The sequence below is a fragment of the Ambystoma mexicanum genome, chromosome 7p (genome assembly GCF_040938575.1).
Source record: "Ambystoma mexicanum isolate Mex_15411 chromosome 7p, UKY_AmexF1_1, whole genome shotgun sequence".
NCBI lineage: Eukaryota > Metazoa > Chordata > Amphibia > Caudata > Ambystomatidae > Ambystoma > Ambystoma mexicanum.
The window spans coordinates 62,664,056-62,681,803 of record NC_090939.1 but is presented as its reverse complement, the minus strand read 5'-3'; positions in this window follow the sequence as shown (position 1 = coordinate 62,681,803).

Sequence of the window (17,748 nt, the reverse complement as noted above, 5' to 3'; positions counted from 1 at the left end):
ATATTTTGTTTCTGTTTTTACAGTTGGCGCCCAAATAGGGACCCTCAAGATTCATGCCGGATTGTTGAAGGTTGACACACGCTATCGGACTGGGATCGGACGGTGTGACAAAAAGTAAGGGGCCCCTGGATGAGACGCGACACCTCAACAGCTATGCACGATCCGAACCCTGGACGACTAGCCTGTGGTCTGAGACGGCATCTTGACGAGGGTCCACTTATCGAGGCGGGCAGATTTGCCGAAATCACCATACACGAGGTAAGATTAGTTAGGTAAGATTCTTAGAAGTACCGATCGGTCCTCCTTAGGTTTGGCCAGGTGAGTCGTGACCCGACTCTTAATTTAACCCGAGCAATTTGAATTTTGGCGCATTGTATCTGAAGACACAATTATTGACCAGGTAACACCAAGAATTTGAGATATGCCTGGGAAATTGTCTACCTGCTTTAGGGCACTATTCCGCAGTGATAGACAATCTTTGGAATTTAGCCGTCCCGTACCACAGGAGGGGTCGCCGGCATGTACTATGTACTGTAAGCATGGCATTGGAAGTAAAGTATTTAATGATATATGGCACAGACAAACCAGACATGCCTCCGAACTTCAGTGGCCAATCAATGGTAGTTTTGAAATCCCTCGCATTGAATATTTGGAGTCAGTATTGTTAAAGAAAAAGGCGAGACCTGCAGCATTTGATGTTTTGCAGAATTGGAAAAAAGAAGCGTTACAACAGCTTAAGAGTAGAGAGAAACATGCGCGCCGTCATAAAACAATTGCCGAAAAAGCATTATTATATGACCAGGATAAACAGTCTGAATCAGCTAAAAATATGGAAAGGGCTTTCTCACTTGGTATTCAGAAAATCTATCCTTCCAAAGATCTTCATGATTCTGATGAGTTTTTTGAGATGATATTAAATGAACGAAGACCTGGTGCCTTTGCGCCACCTCCGTATGTTCCTCTTCCCGCTGCTGTACCTTTTCCGGTTGTTATTCCTGCTCTTCCTGCTCAACCTGTTGTTCCTACTCCTCCGGCTTTTGTCCCTCCACCTGCTCCTCCGCCTCTTTTTGTCGCACCCGTTATAGCTCCTCCATCGAATTTGCCTGCCCCCCCCCTTCCAATTGGTCTTGGGCCACTTGTAATCGATCATGGTGCAGGTTCAAAGGTTGTCACTCGCAGTACTGTACCACCGGAGAAGAAACGTGAGTTAATTGCATGGGCTGCGCATTGTATGAAGAAGGAAGATCAGGCTAGTGTTTTTTCCACACTTTTTAATAAGGATAATTTTCCTGAGAAACATGTTTTTATTGAAGGTTTGGGGATTCAGTTATGTATAATGTGGGGAAGATTGAATAATGCGGATGTTCTGCAAGGGTTAAGGGATCTAAATACTTTAGCACTTTCCAGAGACACTGTGGAGAAGGTAAATGAGCATGTTGGAGGTTATTTGAATATAGAAAGGAGTTAGAAAGGATACGGAATGAGGATGATGAAGAGGAAAGTATGTATGTACAGAAACGGTACCTTCCATGTCGTAAACCGATATCAGAGGAAATGCGAATTTGTGAGAAAGATGCGATTAGATGGATTTCAGACATATCGATAACTCCAGTTGAGGTATATGACACATATAGTCAATATACGTTGGAAATGCAGAGGAAAGTGATACAGGTAATGGTAGAGTACCTGCAGGATGCATGTGCAAAGAGGAAGATTAGTTGTCCCACAGAGTTATTGAATATTTATAAAAGAGTTTTTTCACTTGACACTTCTTCGACTGCTTTAGTGCTCGACTTGGCTTTGTTGCTTAGTAAACATTTGGAGTCGCCTACATCTCAGTTGCCTATGAGAGAGGTTCCTCCGACATTTGTCCCGAAGGTTGAGGTTGCGGCCAATGCTGCTCAAGGTATAGCCGCTGAGACATTCACGCACATTATGTATCACAGTTTGTTCACGTCCCGTTTTCATGACAGGAAGTGAACACCATTAGACAGTCTATTCCTGATATTAGGAAAAATCCGACAAGGTTCTATAAAGAGGTGGAATCTGTTTTGCAATCCTCAGTGTTCACCTTAGATGACATTGATTTATTGTTTCCAGTACTCCTGCCCGTAGATTTATGGAAACAAGTTAGAACTATTGACGATGTACCCGGGTTGGGAGATACATGGGCAAATTTAACTAGGCTCAATGGGGAAAGGCCAGCTGGCGAAAGACCACAACAGGTGATATTAACTCTGCCTGATAGAATTATTGTTAAATTAAAAACCATAATTCCCGAAAAAATAATTATTTGGGACAAACTTATGGCCTGTGTCCAAGGAAAGTCTGAGGGTGCTACTGAGTTTTCTAATCGGTTCGAACAGGTATTTTCAGATTTCAGTGTACAAGACGTAGGCACAGAGTCTGGGAAAAGATTATTTGTGGACAAATTTGTATGTGGATTGCTGCCTGACATCCAGTCACAGATTATGTCCTCTGAGAGCGCTTGGCAGGTGAAATCGCAATCAGAAGTACTGCACATGGCTCAGTACTATGAAAATCGTGTCAATAATGAAAAAGATAGGATTGAAAAACGGAAAGTTGATTTAAAAACTAAGGTGCTATTGCAGCAAATTGTCAGAGGCCCCAAAGGGGGTAACTCTCAAGGTAGAGGTCAGTATGTCCCACAGGGGATTGTGCCCTTGGGTCCTGTGAGTATTAATCAATGTGCTTATTGTCAACGAGAGAGTCATTGGCAAGCACAATGCCCCGTCCTTCAACAGAGGTCGAATAAAAATATGGGTAGGCGATGCAGAGGTCGCTCGGGCATAGGGGGCCCTGGTAGAGGTCAGTTTACACAGGACCCTCAACAGCCTTTTTCACAGGACAATCAGACTCTGAGTGCGGACACTAGGAACATATTTGATCATCCTTCCACTGCATATTTATCTGAAGAGCTTCCCGTTGATAATATTATGTTTCGTTAGGATTGCCCGAAGCAGGGTTTGGAACCTACACCTATTCCAGTCAATCAGAAAGGTCACCACATTGAAATGATAGTGGGAAATAGGAAACATCAGTTTTTGATATATACTGGAGCACAGAAGTGTTCCATTGATGGTTAGCGGGTTCCAAACATTCCACTGTCAGGGCAAACCAATGTTTCTGTAGGGGTTTCCGGTACACCAGTTGTTTGTCCGGTCTCTATGCCGGTACCTATTTTCTTTGGGTCCCTTTACGGACCAGTGTCCTTTTCTATTGACCTCGGATTGCGGGGAAAACTTGCTGGGGTTGAATTTGTTAAAAGAATTGAATGCAGGGATTTATTGTTCTTCCGATGGAGTGCACTTGACGATTTCACCACAGCAATCTTCTGCCTCGCAATTTCTGACTAGTCCTTTGCATCCAGAATTCATTGATGTACCAGAGAACTTGTGGGCTGTTGACGACAATGATGTCGGTGTTTTGCAGATTGAGCCTGTTAAAATAGTTTTGAAACATGGAAATGCCACGCATTCCCCAGTATAAGATTTCGGTTGAGGGCGAGCAAGCTTTGAAATGTATTGTTTCCGATTTTGTGCACCGTGGTGTGATTGAAGAAATGTCAGGGAGTTTGTGTAATAGTCCGATTTTACCCGTGTACAAAAAAAGACGATATTGTAATTCCATTTTGTTTTATAATTGATTTACGTGACATTAATAAAGTTGTGGCACCGCAATTTCCAATTGTGCCTGATGTAACAACAATCCTAACCATGATTCCAGCTACAGCTACTTACTTTAGTGTTGTAGACCTAAACAATGCGTTCTTTAGTATTCCTATGCACAAGCATAGTAGATATTTGTTCGCGTTTACCTTAGGGGGACGCTTGTTTACATTTACTCGTGCTCGTGCACCTCAAGGGTACACAGAGAGTCCTAGTATTTATAGTAGGGCTTTGAAAGAACAACTTGATACCCTTGAATTGCCCTTTACCTGTACTTTGCTTCAGTACGTTGACGATTTGCTTCTGGCTGCTGACTCCGAGAGTGCCTGTAAGGAGGGCACTGTGTTACTACTTATTCATCTAGCTAAGCATGGTCACAAAGCTTTGCTTAAGAAATGTCAATATTGTTGTCAGGAGGTCGCCAGTTTAGGCTATCTCCTGTCAAAGGAGGGAAGAAGATTGACACCTGAAAGAATAAAACACATTTCTGGCATGTCTGTCCCAAATACGCAGAAGGAAGTTAGGGCCTTGATAGGTATGGCTTTTTACTTTAGGTTGTGGATCCCAAATTTGTCACTAGTGATAAAATTGATGTTGGCCTTGACGAAGAAGGGCATTTCTTCGCCGTTGCCATGGACCTCGGAACACCAGCAATCGTTTGACTTGCTTAAGACTGCATTATGCTCTGCGCCAGTTTTGGGCACACCAAAATATGAAAAGGCCTTCGTATTGTTTGTGCATGAATGTCATGGATGTGCTTTGGCTGTATTAACGCAGGAGCATGGAGGGAAGAATAGGCCGTGCGGTTACTATTCCTCCGCCCTTGATCCTGTAGCATGCGCTTTGCCAAGATGTGTTTGCGCTGTCGCTGCTGCTGCTGTGTCTGTAAAGCAGAGTGAGGGAATGGTCCTAGGTCATGATTTGACCCTGATGGTGCCTCACTCTGTAGATGTTCTATTGAACCGAACTCAAACGCAACACCTCATTTCCACACGGTTGACGAGATATGAATTGATCTTGTTTGCCCCTCACATTCAAATTAGGAGGTGTTGTGTCCTTAATCCGGCTGAACTCCTACCTTTCCTGCAAGATATTACTTGCGGCGATGAAGACTTACATGATTGTTTGTATACAACCGAACAAGAAACAAAGGGCAGGATTGATTTGAAAGATACCTCTTTGGATAATCCTCAAGGAGAGCTGTTTTGTGATGGCTCCTGCTTTAAACTTCCGGATGATACATCCACAGCCGCTTATGCAATCACTACCTTGAGCACGGTTGTGGAAACTAAGAGAATTACACATAATTCTGCGCAGGCCGCAGAGATTATAGCATTAACCCGAGCTTGTGAACTTTCCGAAGGGCTTGTAGTAAATATATATATACTGATAGTCAGTATGCCTTTGGGGTGGTTCACAACTTTGGGAGACTTTGGTCGGGAAGAGGATTCCTAACCTCGCATGGCACCAAGATCCAACATGGCACCCTAATAGTGCAACTACTCTCAGCACTTGCGCTCCCTACTCAGTTAGCAGTTGTAAAATGTGCAGCACATCGCAAGATTGTAGATAACATTGGAAAAGGGAATTCTTTCGCTGATCAAATAGCTACACAAACTGCCACTGATCTCTTTACGGAGATATATGTTTCCAGGGAGACTGAAAATGCTAATGTGATGGAAGAGGGCGTGGGGTCTGTACGGGATATCCAAGATGATGCCACAGTAGAAGAAGCTAAGAGATGGACTGAGGGCTTGGAAAAACTTGATGATGATGGGTGTTGGGTGGACACGGTGGATGGAAAATGGTTACTTCCCGATGCTTACGTGATGATGATGGTTGTAATGGCACACGGTCCTACGCATGTGTGTGCCCAACAGATGACGAAAATGTTAGAAAAAGTTTGGGTAAACGACAAAATTTCAAAAATTGCTCAGCACTACGTCCAGAATTGTATGATTTGCTTAAAACATAATGTGGGAAAGGGGCAGCAACCCCGAGGGGAAGTTTTGGGCCACCCTCTGTCCCATTTGAAGTAATTCACTTTGATTTCATTGAAATGGAGCGATGCAACAATTTAAAATATGTATTGGTAGTCATTTGTGCCTTTAGTAAGTGGGTTGAGGCTTTCCCTGTTAAAGATGCTACAGCTATGATCACTGCGAAAACTATGTTAAAGGAGTACTTTCCCCGGTTCGGGTTGCCGAGAGTTATCTGGTCGGACAATGGTCCACATTTTGTCGTCGCTGTAATCCTACAGATATGTACAGCATTACGAATTGACAAACGGTTCCATTCGGCCAGACATCCTCAGAGCGCTGGACTAGTAGAAAGACACAACGGTATCATCAAGAACAAACTCGCTAAGACGTGTGCCGGCACCAAACTAAAATGGCCGGACGCCTTATCGATCGTGTTACTAGCTATGCGTACAACCCCTCAAATTAAGACTCGGCTCTCTCCATTTGAAGTGCTAATGGGGAGACCTGCCAATATCTGGAATTTGCCAAAATGTCGAAATTTGAGAAATATTGAAAATGTACTACTTTCAGATTATTGTAGCCAATTGACTAAGAACCTGTATTTATTTACCACCAGTTACGAGAGGCCTTACCTGTGCGGTACGAAGCCCCGGGCCACGGCATACGACCGGGGAGCTGGGTGCTCATTAAATCATTAGAGCGTACCTCCTGCCTCGCGCCTCACTGACGTTGGCCATTCCAGGTCCTGTTGGTCACCCAAACAGCGTTGCTGGTAGCTGGCTGAAAGGATTGGATCCACGCGTCACACATCAAGAAACTTCCTCACCCTGTGCCACATGTTACAGAAGAAGCAGAACCCCTCGCTGATACTGCAACTGATGATCCCAAAGCAGTAAGCAGCACTGAGAGTGTGTCGGAGAATATCTCTAAGCCCGAGAGGCTTGGGGAAGCTGCCATTTTGTTTCCACACTCTCCACAAATTTTACACCCGGAAATAGCTGTTTTAAATTCAGCCTCTTCATCTGTTCCTGATACGTTGCTTCCAACGGGAAGTGACGACACATTGTTTCCAGATCAATTAGTACCAGGAACAGCCAGATATCACTTGCGTCCGAGAAAATAGACATACATACGGCACGGTTCGGCTGTGCATACAAGGAAGGAAAAGAGTCATTGAGAACTTGCTTTTGCCCAAAATTTGAGAAAGGGGATTCTGTTGGCTAGGGTTTTGGAAGGACACATAAATCGCGTGACTGGGGGGTCGCCAGCAACAAACATGGGGGTTTCCGTTTGAGGACTGCAATGCCTGCTACCGCCGCCGCTCGTATTGGACTTGTAAATAAAGGGGTTACCAACCGGGACGATGGACAAAAAGCCTGGGCCCCAAAAATGTATTGCTGTATTTTTGTAATAATATTTGGTTTTATAATAGGCACTGTTGTAGGCCTCTGGTATTTAGAAGAAGCTTATCCTTTAGAGTTTTCACTACCGACTAAAAATGTACCCACTGCCCATACACCTTTTGTGCATTTGCATACTTTGTCCCCTAGAGATTCCCAGCACAGACAAAGGTATAATAATAATACACTGTTACTTATTATGAACGCTACATATGCCATTTTTAATAGGTCCAATTGCTGGGTCTGTTCACATTTACCGCAACACGGGGATAAGGGGCTAGGTTGGTATATTCATCCTTTACCGTTGACAACTGCTTGCTATGCTTCTCTTAGAGCACTGTTCTTTGGCCGATGGAATGATAGCGTCTCAGGGAACTTTGAAGGCACCAATTTGAATAGTTTTGAGAAACATGTTTTGACTCCCCTGGGATGCTCTCTTTTTTCGAATAGGAGTAGACCGAATGTTGCTTCTATTAGGCCTTCTGATGGACTGTCTCGTCCCTTTCGATCTTTGATTTTCTTTAAAATGGCTCCGATAGGCAATAAGGATGCCATGCCTCCTTCTTACACTGTTAACCATAGCCCCGATTCAGTTTCTTTCTGCATACAGAGGAATGGCACTCGGTCAATGGGAGTTTTTAAAGGTTGTGCCAACGTTGCAAATTTGACTGGGAAAGACAGACCTTTGTATGTAGGCGAACCTGTCTATTTTGTTTGCGGTAATGTAGTGTTTCCAAGGTTGCCCAGGGATTGGCAGAGAACCTGTTATTTAGGGATCCTGTTACCTGGGGTGTTCATAGCAAGTACTATAGAAATTTCAAAAGCTTGTCCACGACGGGACGAGAATGGTGACACCCCATCAAAGGTTTTCTGAGATATAGCGAAATCAATTGTGCCATTTTGGGGGCAGATAGCAAACTCAGAGGATATCAGGAGACTAGCGAGAGTACTGGAGAGAACCATCAACCGGACCACGGATATACTCTACAATATGACATTAGAGCAGAAAGCAATAAGATTAGTAGCACTCCAAAATCGTGGAGTATGCAAATTAGTGGGGTCCGCTTGCTGTGTTTTCGTACCGGATTCCTCCCCAACTATCTTCAAGGCAATACAGAATCTGCACATTCTTAGTTCCGAAGTGCACGTTCCCGAGGGAAATTGGGATCTCAGCGCTTGGTTCTGGGACTTCTTGCGATCTTGCGATTGGAAGGTACATTCGGTCTTATTAACTATTTTAGGAATTATGTCGTTGCTTTGTTGCTGTATTCAGTGTCTGCCTGGTATGTGTTCGATGCTAGGGGGATGTTGCGCACAAGCAATAGATTCGATAGGACATGGGGTGTATGCCTCAGATAAGACTTCCAAAGAATATGTGTTAAAAGAGATATTAGTAGAAGACCCAATGGCAATAAATATTTCAGATAATGTTTCAGGGTACATGGATACTGATGCATGGAATTATTCGCAAGGAGACCCATAGGAGTTTTTAGCATTTGGCATAGGCCAAAAGGAGGGTTTGTCGGAATAGAAAATATATTGTGCCTCTTATTTTGGAAACTATATTTAATATTGGCCTACGCCAAGCTGCTTGAAAGTCACTTGCGAGAAAAATCTGGGTTGCAAGGTCTTGACCTTTAATCCATGTAGGTCGCCATTTTAGGTCAAACCGCCATTTTAGGATTTGTGTGGAAAAGTCACCCTGTGAGCTAGAATGGTGGACAATGTCATTACAAAATACAACATGGCCATCTTGACTTCTGTACATCGCTAATGTGTAATCTGCCTGCAGGCTACTTGTTGAGGTCATGAACTGAGACCTCGTCCTACGTTGACCTATGTGTAAAAAGATTACTCACGCAATGAAACCAATCCACGAGTATATATTATGATAATGTATTTACATGTTGAACAAAGAACATCTGTTTTACTACATTGTATTAATGTTTAAGAAGACCTGCAATGCAAAACTTTAGAATACACAGTTAATGCATACACTTATTGTTACATGTAATAAAAACAAATCAGTTAGATGCGGTTATTTGGGATTCGGCAACAAACCCTAGAATTGGTGATGTATAAAGTGGAATATTAACCCTAAGTGGGGCTGGACATAGTGCCCACAAAATGTATAAAAGGCGAAGGCATTCTAAAGTACAGCGTCTCTCACTGAACACACTGAACCACGCTGGAGTTTTTTGTGTTGTACTGAGGGCCGATAGCTATCTGACTTTGCACTGTTTTTGTAATTGAATTCAGTAGAGAATAAAGTACTTTGTATGTTCTTTCGTAACCCGTGTTTGGTGTATTTCCTTTTGGGGTACTCAGCCTCGATATTTTGTTTCTGTTTTTACACGGCCACCGACAGAGATCATATCATCTGCCTTAGGTTGTCTGGCCACCGACAGAGATCATATCATCTGCCTCTGGTTGTCCGGCCACCGACAGAGATCATATCATCTGCCTCAGGTTGTCCGGCCACCAACAGAGATCATATCATCTGCCTCTGGTTGTCAGGCCACCGACAGAGATCATATCATCTGCCTCAGGTTGTCCGGCCACCGACAGAGATCATAACATCTGCCTTTGGTTGTCCCGCCACCAACAGACGTCATATCATCTGCCTCAGGTTGTCCGGCCACCGACAGAGATCATGTCATTTGTCTCAGGTTCTCTGGCCACCAACAGAGATCATATCATCTGCCTCTGGTTGTCCCGCCACTGACAGACATCATATAAACTGCCTCAGGTTATCAGGCCACCGACAGAGATCATATCATCTGCCTCAGGTTACCTGGCCACTTCGATTGTTCTCCTATTTGTCTGAGGAGGCCTCATAGTTAGCAACAGATCTGACTGTAATGTATTGGCCGGCTGTGAACCAAGGGAACCTATGAATTTCTGTGCCACCGGTTTGTGTGAAAGTTTTTTAATGCTGTTTTTAGATTTTTCTTATTTGGCTCCTGCATTTTTTCACGCGAGCTAAGGACATAGTGGGGGCCATCGCCTACAATGTCGTGTCATTACTTAGGATCTATTCCACAGAGTCATCTCCTGGAATGTTCATGGAGTCCATTAGGGGTAACATCCCATGATTTGCCCCCCTAAGGTTGATCTTCGTGGGCATTAGATAGTACTTTTGCATGGGTTGCAAACTTGAGGACATGGGACTCATGGTTTTCCGCGCTTCCTGTACTGTCAATCCTTCTGCACCGGTCATACCAGCTCCCACCTCAGAATTAGTTAAGGCGATCAGACCGTCCCACAAAGGTATTAAGACTGCCTCTCCTTGTTGGTTATTTGTGGCAGGATTTGCAGTTCCAAGTTGTTTAGTCGCCACGTTCTCGACAGGGGGCAATGACCCAGCGCAACCCCCGGATGGCATTGCGGCAGAAACAATGGTCTGCGCCGAGGGTTTCTGCGGGAAGAAAGTAATTTCTTAGCAGTCAAGTGAAGGTAATTGTTATCAAATTTGAACGAGAGACTCCCGTAGAACTGTGTTCGTCTTTGTATCCCTTTGTACCCCCTCATAGAGGGAGACCAAAATACACAGGACTTGATTTATCCTTGCAAATATACCCTTCAGCTCCTCAACAAAGCCTGCCTCCACACTGTCCTGGCGGAAGAGGGGTGGGTGAAGGAACTGGGGAATATGAAAATAGGTCTGTCCCAGAGAGATGGTGCCCACTTAAAGGAGGCACATTAGATGATAAACTCAAGTCCGGGGGCGTGTTATCCATAGAAAGATTAATATTGACACTCTTAAATTAGTTTGCTTGGTGCAATCCTTACCCTCACTTAGGTTAGATGCCTTTTGATAAGGCGTGTAGCGTACCGACTTTGGATGGGGCGCGTGGCACAAGACAAGGAACCCCAAATAGAGACACGTCCACACAGGGCTGCTGTCACAGGGTAACTGAACTATTTGTGCGCCAAGCACACGTACATTTGCCTGGGTCAGCGGACCCTTCTACACATCACTGCATTACCATGTGACTGCCGGCGATTACGCACCTCCCCCAAAATGACATCGTCCTACCCCATTTCCTTGATCCATCTTCTTGGCTTTTGAATGATGTGGTTGTTGTGAAGAGCTGCATTCTCTTGCTCTGGTACCTCTTCTGCTGTGCTGTGCTCCTCCCTTTCTGATTCATCCTCGTCTCCTGAATAGCAATACGTCTCCCTTGTAAAGTCTTCTTCGTCACTCCAAATCTGTAACCGTCGTGGTCCACCCTCTCCTGTTTCCCTGAACAGTGAATTGTTCCTTGTTACAGTCCAGCCTTCTTTTAAAGGCCGTCACCATGGATCCTTTCATGGCTGTGACGGTCAGTGGCCTGGGTCAAATGGTGGGACATCCTTGTGGGATTGTGCTTGTCGCACCAACACTTGATCCTCTATTTCCAGTTCTCTGTCTCGTGCTCTATTCCGTCTATCTGCATAGTTCTTCATTTTCATTTTTGCCTGGTCATTCCTCTTCCTTACTTCACTCTCCCCTTTTCCCTTTCTGCCCTCTGACCTTCCTGGGGCAATCTTGAGCACCTTGGGCGACCGAACATTAACTCAGCCGGGCACGCTCTAGTAGAGTCATGTGGGGTGTCACGGTAGTCCCGCAGCAATTGATAGAGCGACTGCTAAAGGGGCTGATTTTGGCGATGCGAATTGCCCTTTTGATGTTTGCCATGACGCGTTCCACGGTCCCATTGCGGTGCTGGAGGCCCACATACGCCAGGAAATCCAGAAAGTCTTTGCTGGTGAATGGAGGGACGTTGTCCGAATTTACTACTTTGGGCACTCTGAATGCTGAAAAGATCCGATCTAGAACTGGTATAGTGGCTGTGGCAGCTGTGGAAATATTTCTGCTTTCAGATACCTTGAGTTTTCATTTAGCACTTCTAACACGTATTCTCCTGACCTAAGGGGGCCTAAAAAGTCTATGGCCACCTTCTTCCATACCCCTTGTGGGAGTGGAGTTATGTTCAAAGGTTCAGGGAACGCATGGGGCTGAAGACTGACAAATGTGGCATACTTTTAGTGTTGTCTCAATCATTTTGTCCATTCCTGGGAATCATACTTTCCTTCGAAGCATTCTTTTCGTCGATACTACCCCTCTGTGACTCTCGTGTGCAATGTCAATTGTACGTTGATGGAGTGTTGCTGGGATTACGATGCAGTCTCCTTTCAGTATCAGCGATGAAGGAGACATGGACAGCTCTTCTTTGTATTTTGCAAGCATCCTAATGAGGTGTCCATTAAGGGCCTGGTGTGGGTGATGTAAGAGAAAGTCTGCTGGGTTTTTATCCTTCCTTGGCATGTGTCTAATAATGTACTTATACTCTTGTATCCGCAGCCCCCATCTTGCAATGCGGGATGGCATCTGTGCAGTTGGCTTCCCATCAATTATGACAAGAGCCTGATGATGGGTAATTATTGTGAACGGCTTTTCATAAATGAACAGGTGGAAATGTTCACATGCCCACACAACTGCCTGGGCCTCCTTTTCTGCCTGTGAGTATCTTTTTTCTGCTTCCGTGAGGCTCTTGCTGGCGTAGGAAACAATTTTCCTCTGTGTGTTTTCACTCCATGAGTGTTGAGCCAGGACGGCTCCAGGACCTACCGGGTTTGCATCAACAGCTAACACTGTTTGTAGATTGGGATTAAAGTATGACATGCATACGGCTGTGGCAATGTCTCTCTGGATTTTGTCAAACGCCTCTTGTTGAGCCAGTCCCCACTCAAAATTTCTATCTTGCTTCGTGAGCGGGCGAAATGGTGCACTTGTGGTGGCGAAGTCCGGTAGGTATCGGTTGCAGTAGCTCGCAATCCCCAAGAACGATCCTACTTGTGTTATATTCGTTGGGCGGGTCATCTCTGTCAAAGCTTTAATTTTGTCCGGGTCTGGCCTGATTCCCCCTCCAGGAATACGTGCCTGAAGAATTTCAGAGTGCTCTTTTTGAAGTCGCATTTATCTTTGTTGAGGGTCAGATTTGCATTTTTGAGTGCTGCACAGACCTTTATTAGGGTGGCGTCGCCAGCTTCTTGGGAGCGGCCAAAGATCAAGATGTCGTCACTATATTTTTTGCAGTGAGGGATGTGGCAAATTATCCTGCAAATATCCTCCTAAAAAATGTCTGCCGCTGATGAAATACCAAAATTCGCACGCTTGTAACAGAATAACCCCAAGTGTTTGGTGAAGGTTGTGATGTACCAGGACTCTTCACTGAGTTCAGTCTGGTGGTATCCATTTGGACTGCTGACTTGAAACTTAACACGCATCCACTTGCAGCTTCTGTTTCCAGGACGTGTACCAATATGTGACTTTGTCCTTATGTCAGCAGAGAGTTTTGAATGCTCCCAAGCATGGAAGCAGGTCTTTGGCCCAATAAGCATAGATAGCCACACGCAATGCCTTAACTTGGGCGTACTCTTGAGCTTGTGATATTCTGCTTCTGGCATAGCATTGAAGTGGTGCCAGAGTTAACTAGGAACTCAAACTTGTGGCTCTGAATGGTGAGGGGTGGGGCTGTGTTCCGATGCTGTGGAGTTGCCTAATGCATTTAGGTATCCTCTTCTCCTCCTGTCTCTGCTGGAGTGGGACTCAGACTTGGTTGTAGAAGGAGTGTTAGTGTTAAGCGGGTTAATTCTCCTCCTGCTTTTCCAGGGCTTCCCTGGCGAAGGCGAATGTTTCTCTCTTGTGTGGCGTCTTTCTTTGTGATGTCGTCTTTTAGGGGCCCGTGGTCGCTCAGCCTGTTGGTGTTGGGGTGGGGATTTATTCTGGTGCCACCCTTGTTCTGATGAGCTGGTTCTCGCTGCCTTTGTGTTTCGGCACATGGCACGATAATGGTCCCCGCCCCCACATGCAGAGCATATATGGCCTATAGCCGGGTACGTCCCGTCATGGGAAAGTTCATGATCATTGCTGCTTCTCTTCTGGAGCATCCTCTGAGGTGTGGGTTTGGTTCATGAGCTTGTTGATGCTTTCCTCTTTGATGGTCGGCGTCAATATGTGCGTCTTACTTAGTGTCGATATTTGGAGGTCCCGCGCTGACGATGTTCACACCAGAATGAGGATCTCTGCTAGTGTGCACGGCACTTGCAGTAACGTTTTCTTCAGTATGATGGACTCGCATTCTGCAATTACCTAAGATTTGATGGCCTCCTCATTATTGTACAGGTTGAATTCACAATATTTGACCCTGGACCTGAGGTGCATTACAAATTTGTGCATACTTTCTCCTGGAAGCTGTGCCGTTGTGTGAAACACATGCTGTTCATAAGCGACGTTCCTGTGTGTTGCAAAATGTTCTTTGAGTATCTTTTTGAGGTTGTCGTATTTGTACTCCAGATTCTCAGGTTGCTTGAAGATTATGTCCCTAAACTCAGGACCTGCTGTGACGGTGAGCAGTCCGATGATGCGTTTGTCCTCCTGCCCACCCACCGCATTGAAGTATACGTTGAACTCTTTCATCCACTTGGTTCACCTCAGACCAAGACTGGTAGTGTCCATGGTGTCGAATGTCAGTATGGACGGTACCGGGAATGAATCCCCTCTGGCCTGCTCTTGGCCCTGTCCTAGATCTGAACTGGCGCAGGGTCATTGATGCTCTGCACACAGCTTGCTTTATAGATTGCACTGGTGTGGTAGCCCTCGTCACTGTCTGCACTTCCCCCGTGCTGCTTCACAGGCCTTTCATGCCCCTCTATCTGTGGGTCGTGTGGTCCAATGCACTGTTGCTTTATTTGCCCTTTTGGGCCCGCTCTCAACTCGTGCTGCGGCAGGCCGGGTGGAGCATGTGTCCAGGGTGTCCTCTTTCCCTTTCCCGCTCACAGTGAGAACCAGCAGGGTCGGCTGGGACAAGCAGCAGCCTTCCTTCAACCTCCTGTGCTTGGGAGGGGTAAGGGTCTTCCAAACTGGGGACCTGCACGTGGCGATACACAGGCGCCCTGGGTTCACTCCCTTGTCGTCATTGTAGCGTCCCGACTTCGGGAGGGGGGGCGTGGCAGAAGACAAGGAACAACAGAGACACATCCACACAGGGTTGATGCCACTGGGTAATTGAATTTATTTGCGTCCACCACGTGACTGCTGGCAATGCTACAGGCAGTTGCGTGGTGTTTTCCAGGTCGTTTGGATTCGACTTCTTCCGTAGTAGTGTAAACCCATCCTTGCTGCAATGGAAACAGAAGCCAGACTCCCAGCACCAGTAGAACAACCAGCGGGTACGGCGGTTTCACCAACACACTGCGACACATGGTTATATGTTGGTTTGCTTAGCTGCTGCGGTTTGGATTTCTATGGTATTGGGGAACATGGTCCATCATTGCAATTACAAAGACTGCAGTATATTAAATAACAGCCTCAGTTCACACAGGTAGAGAGGGGCTAGGCAAGATTGGCAGCATCGGAACGGATTAGACACTGTTCGTTTGGGATGGTCTGTATATTGGCCTGTATTTTCTTATGTGATTATATGGGGCGTCAACCAATCACTTAAAAGCCCTGCGCATAAGGTTATGTGCGCGCTGTCTATCCCAATTGCATATGTCTGCCCGAAACATCTGATTGCAGCTGTCGCCTCTGCATAAGGTCCACACCATGCAAGATGTTTTCATTACCTTTTTCCTGTTGGCATTAGCAAGGGACAAAACTATGACAACTGCAAGACCCTTGAGGAATTATGAAGCCAGGCGTGATAAACCAAACAGCGCAGCAGTAAACAGCAGGTGGCTCACATCTCTTGAGTAAGCTAAAACATTGCTTTGTTGGAAACCAATTAATTGAGATCATGGCGGACTGGTAGTGTGGCAGTAGCAGTCAGGATTGCATTAATTGCCACTGGGATTGAGTGTACATAAAGTAGGGTACCTTGAGGCGCATGTGTGGACATGTGTGGGCTTAGTGAGCTCGAATGCGGAGGCAGGAACAAAGCAGAGAGCACAAACCACTGGCGACAAATCAAATTCCGGGGTACCAGTGGTGCAGGGATGAATTTCGGTTTCTAAACCCTCAATCAGCCCCACACCCCTAGTACACCAGAAGGGATCCGAACAGATTGAAAACGCAAGCAAATTATGAACCTTCTTGTCCAATTTTGGTAACGTGGACGGATCGGCAGGCTTATTTTTGCATGGTCGTGGACTGTATGTTATTTGCAACACAGTGAAAATACAATTATTAGCCAAAGAGAAAAGCAACAGTCCAGTCAAGGCTGTATAAAATATCTACTTTATTATTTATTCAACAGACAGTTCTACCACACTACAAAATACAACCCACCCTGTAAAGGGATGCAGAGGACAGACAGTTTCACGAAGGAAAAGGGATGACCTCTGGATACTGACAGGAGGGTCGTTGGTAAAGGAATTAATCGCAATAGTTCATGGATACTTGGTTTCAGCACAAAGGGAGCAATGGGTCCTAAAATGTCACTAGGGGCCTTTGGAGAAGGACCAGTGGGGCAGGACCACAATGAACCTTGTGCTTGTGGAAGTTCTTGGTGGTCGACAGCGTTTAGTCAGTTTCAGGGCGCTTTGCAGTTTCTGTGACAGAATTCAAGACAAGAAATAGCTGTTGGTATCAGGCGGCAGACAGTTCAGCGAGCGAGACTGGATGGATGGCTGCAGGCTGGCCTACACAGTGGCTCGGGATCAGGAATTGTTGTCTCATTGCTGGATGGGGGGTCAGAAACACTGGTCAAGGCGTCTCAGACAATTTTAGTGCAGAGGACAGACAGTTTCACGAAGGAAAAGGGATGACCTCTGGATACTGACAGGAGGGTCGACTGTGGCGTGACAACAGTCAGCAGTGCAGTCGGTTGCAGCTCGAAGGACTCGGCTGGCTCGAAAATGTCCTTTAAGGCAGATGATGGTTGATGCTTATCAATGCACTCCTCCTGGCCTCTTCACTGGGCTTGTGTTGTCCTTTAAGGCGAACGGCCCAAAGCTGAGGAGAGTGCTGCAGGCAACACCCTTGTCCTCTGTTTGGTTCAGAGACTCTCTGGCACTTCCCACCTAGGCCACTTGCTTGCAGAGCCTAGCAAGGCACGCTGTGTGCAGCTGGGTACTGGTTCTGGAGCTTCTGGAGGGTCCTCTGGATTCAGTATCTCCCTTTGTTTCCTGTGAGATTGTTAGGGGAGGGATCTTGCTTCCCTCTTTGGAAATCATGGCCTTCCTCCACTGGCGGAAGCTGTAGAAGGCAGACTGTACCTTCAGCCAGGGTCCAAATGAGTTCTACTTGTTACTCCTTGCAAAGTCTTCAGATCATCTGTCAAAAAGAGGGGCTCAACCCTTTTTTAAAGCCAAATGGGCCCCAGTGATTGGTGTAGGCTAGGCCTACCTTAATAAACCAATCCTGGGACCCCACCGATAATCTCCTGTATGCATGAGGTCATAACCAGTGTACTTTGCAACAGGAAAGGTAAAGGGATGAAAACATGTACTACTAAGTCCCACCCATCTTCCTGTCTGTTGTGTCATTGTACTGTGTGTTGTGGATCAAAGGGTCTCCCTGGTTAATTGAGCCCTCTGATGGTTCCTGATCAAAGCGCAGGTCTCCCTTGAAGTTATGGAGAGACCAGACTTTCTGTCTCTATCAAATCACATACCTGTACCTTCCTGAATGGGGTCCCCTGCGGAGATGACCACTGAACAGCTGCCCTAGACATGACATTCACTGCCCTT